Here is a 5,000-nt window from a genome sequence, read left to right as displayed (position 1 = left end):
TGCTGTCGAAGCGTTAGTTACAATGTTCCAGAACTTTATCAGCACAGGTTTTTTTAACTTTATAGCTTTATGAAAGAAAAACTATTATCTTTATCTAAAATATTTTTTCTCTGTTGTATATTTTCGTCTTAAAAGATATGGAAAGTTCTCAGCTAATCCCTAAATTGTATGTATTATATGCATAATCAGATAACTATATTCTCTAGTTTCCTTTTTGATTTGAAGACAATCCTGGATAATCCATTTACTAATCATATAACATTTAGGGAATGTATAATCTTGAAAATGATACTTCACTGTGAAATATGAAACAATTTTAATGAAGATTATAAAACTTCATTTTATACCATTTCGAATCCCCAAACAATCAAGAGATAAAGTTTCATATTCAATATTTCAAAAGAAAGAAATAGCTCACACTTTTCATCAAGCGATTATAAATTTCATTTTCATCTATTTATCCATATACTCGAATACACAGACAGACAAACACACGCTCACATACACACACATACACACACACACACACACACACATATATATATATATATATATACATACATATATATATATATATATATATGAATATATATGATATATATATATATATATATACATATCATATATATATATATATATATGTATATATATATATATATATATGTATATATATATATATATATACATATATATATATTTACATATATATACATATGAATATATATGTATATATATATATATATATATATGTCTGTGTGTGTATGTACATATATACCTGTGTGTGTATCCTTAAATGAAAATCGGACTTACATGTATCCAGATGATCCTATTTGGAGAGAACACTAATACTGTAAAGCACTAGAAGGAGAAAAATAATTACAAGATGATCCAAAAGTCAAAATTCGAATAAATCAATACAAAATTGATCGATGTGAAATTTTATTGTACAGATTTAGTTATAAGTAGTTCTGGAACCCGTTGCGGAACGAAGTGAGCGCTTTTAGAATCTTATTCAGGTATGTATAATGAAATTATATATCCAACATAACAGATGCCTTGAGCAGCATCATAGAATAATACAACTAAAATGTCTATTGCTGAATTATATGGTATTTTGCTTTTCAATTGTTTATGTCGCTCATTGCAATATTACTCTCCATATTCAAGATTATTAATTTCTGTGTGTATTTGTGATATGTCACGCTGCTAGAAAGCAATTTCTATTGTTGATATGAGAAATTGGCCAGTTTTCTGGTTCTTAATTTCGTGAAATCATAAAAATCCAGAAAAAGAATTTTCTAATGTTTTTTATATATTTATGAAAATTATTTGACAAAAAAACTGCATATGAATGACGAAAGCGAATTAGCTATAATTAGGATATTTGGCTTAAAATAGAAAATACACTAACAAAAATATCACTAAATTTAAATAAATATCTATCTATCTATCTATCTATCTATCTATCTATCTATCTATATATATATATATATATATATATATATATATGAAGCAAATCTAAGAAGGTTGTATTCTTGAGGTTGAATCTGTCACCCAAAATTTTCTTAAAGCTAACCTAAGTAATGCTAGCTAAGTGTCTCAGCCCAAAACCATAAACCCGTTAAAACGATAATTATGTTTCTTGCAGCTGCATTACGGATCTAAAACTAAAAGTCATCGTCTTGGGAGCATATCTTATAAAACGAGTCGTTGTGTCTATATTGAGATGGAGTAACTGAAACACGATAAAGTAAATTTTCCGTATTATGGAATTATGAGTATTTGAAAGTGTTTATAATATTAAAACTACTATAAAATTATATATATTTCTAGCAAGAGTATAAACTACAAATGCTTTTTCCAAATAATATGTTCTCATTGGCCTTTAGAATAATACTACGAAAATTACAAAGCTAATCTTGTAAACATTCGCGTTTTTTTTTCTTAATATAACCATGTTTATCTAATAGATATAGGAATAAGAATAAACCAGAATCCAGGCGTGTTATTCTCTCTTTTTCCTCTTTTTAAATTCCCCAGCTAAATTGAATGTTGAAAAATAAGCACGCATAAAGCAGTGAATGTTTTTGGCGTTGTTTTCTCATCTGATTTGGGTAGCCAACAAATGGTAACAAAACGTATAGGAAAATTATTATATTTACATATACGACCTAAAATATTTATACACATACCTGCATAATAAAAGCATGCAAACACCTATGTTCGTTTATCGAATAATAATTTTTCTAATGACATCTCTTCTTAACCGTAATAATATCTTCTATTTTCTTATATTGATAAACTTAAAAAATGATAATTAAATAAATAAATATAATGTAGTAAAAATGTACGACAAAAAATAGAGGAATATTATACACAAAAAGTATAAAGATAATCATATAAATTGATTAACAATTAAATAATAAAAGAAAAACAACAACATAGAAATAATGTTAAACGATGAGAAAAAGGGAATTTACAAACGAATAAAAAAATCCCTTCCCAAATTGTTTTTTTTTCTTTTTTTTTGAAAAGTATCTCAATTTTTTTTATGAATGTTGTGTCTAGTAAAAAAGAAAACAAAAGAAAAGAAAAATAAAACCACCGACCTTTCCCAGAAAAAAAAATATGTATGCTATGATTTGTTTCCTTCTCGGAAACTTGTAGAGAAAATTATCAGGTATTTTTGTTATTTATATGCAATTGACATCGAATATGGTTCAAAATGAACAGCAGTTATCGAGGTAATAGGCGTTTTATTTATCTCCTTCTCTTTGTGTTGTAATATCGCAAAATTTCCAATCCTTTAACCTCGACATTTATCAAACAACTATTGGTAATTTCTCTCTAATGAATTCAGAATGAGCCTTGATTTGTATCATATTCAGCAGAAACATAAAAGTCGGATTAAGTTCATCATTTATGAAATCTTATGTGCTGGGGGTTGAACAAGAATAACATATTTCATTCTACCAACCAATGAAATATTCATTTTTTTAGACATACGAAAGTTAAATAATTCAGATATAGAATCAAATTTGTATATGGATTTATGTTTTAAGGGAAAAATACATTCATAGAGATATGCATATTTAGTAATATAGTCTATGAATCAACCATAGTGACTATCTTGTACGTTGTTTATATCTTCAAAGTACTATAATGCTCTTCAATATTGACTGTTATACATTGCTCTTAAATAGAATAAAAGAAATACATATAATTGACGAAAGATGAGATTGTTCTCTACTAAGTCAAAAAGTTACAATAATATCGTTGTGCTAAAGAAGTTTAATAACAACAATACGCAAACACTAAAAACAAGGCTTGAAATCAATGCGCTGCATAAACCTACGGTCAATTCTATCCTTTATTCACTTACTGAATGTGGGATGAGACTTAATGAAAAGGAGTCCGTCAAGCATTCACCTAAATAAAGGGGCAAGTGTATTCTTTAGATTTTTTTTTAACCTATACACAAATAAGACAAATCAAAAGGAATGTGATTTTAATATCATAGGTGCCCCTTAGGAAAGACATAATACCACTTCATATATATTTGTACTCATTAGCCTATTTTATTCTCGAAAATGTGAATTTATTAGCTCTCCCCCAGTGGTATATACATTATATAATATATTTGATTTGTTTGATTTTCGATAATATATACGTATTTTTATTTTTCATTTGAATTCAATCATGGTTAATTATTTCACAAAACATAAATATTTCAGTTGATGTATAATCTTAACAATGATACTTAAGTTTAAGATATGAAATAATTGTAACCAGGATTTTGAAACTAAGATTTAAACCCTTTGGAATCTTGAAAGAATCAAGAAATAAAATTCTACGTTCAATATTTCTACAGAAGGAAAAAGCTCATACTTCCTTAAAGAAATTAAATAATCCCCCCCCCTCTCTCTCTCTCTCTCTCTCTCTCTCTCTCTCTCTCTCTGTATATATATATATAAATATATATATATATATATATATGTGTGTGTATAAATATATCTATCTATATATATATATATATATATATTTATATATATAAATATATATATCTATATATATATATATATATATGTATATATGTAAATATATGTATATATATATATATATATATATATATATATATCTATATATATATATATATATGTGTGTGTGTGTGTGTGTGTCTGTGTTTGTGTGTCTTGTGTATACATATATGCATATATACACACGCAAAAATATATATACGAATAAACAATAATTTTTTTCTCAATTACTCGCAACAGGATATTCCATTATTATACATCAATAAATTTAAAAAACAATGGACATATTATATTACCGTTAAAGAACTACGAAAACAATAGTAGAGAAATAATATAGATATGATTATATATATATATATATATATATATATACATATATATATATATATATATATAAATATATGTATATATATATATATATATATATATATAATCAAATAAATTGATAAAATAACATTCAAAAAGCAAAGACATTGAAATAATTTAAATGATGAGGAAAAAAGGACTAAACAAAATTTTTGGATTAATTATATCTAATATGTCAAAAATATCAGCAAATTTTTATAATGAGAGAGGGTGGCTATTAAATATATATAAACTAAATACCGCCAACTTATTCCAAAAAAAAGAAACAAAATTATATGCCATAATTTTCTTCCCCTTTGAAAAATAGTAGAATTTATTATCAGGTATTTTGGTAATTATGTTTATTTGAAAACAAATAAGGTGAAAAAGAACAGCAATTATCCAGGTGATGTAGAGGAACCATTACCCCTCTTTCATTAAGCATCTAATCGCTGTAATATTTCATCCCGTGTACCATATATATTCATATGCATCTCCTTTGCTTTGTTTTGTTAGATCACAAAATTTCTATTCCCTTACTAACAACATTTATCAAAGAACAGTTGATAGTTTTTTCCGAGAAATTCGAAGTGAATAATTTATATCAGTACATTCAGC

The sequence above is a fragment of the Palaemon carinicauda genome, chromosome 14, assembly GCF_036898095.1.
Source record: "Palaemon carinicauda isolate YSFRI2023 chromosome 14, ASM3689809v2, whole genome shotgun sequence".
In the NCBI taxonomy this organism is placed as follows: Eukaryota; Metazoa; Arthropoda; class Malacostraca; order Decapoda; family Palaemonidae; genus Palaemon; species Palaemon carinicauda.
The sequence above is the reverse complement of the archived record's forward strand: the minus strand, read 5'-3'. Positions refer to the sequence as shown.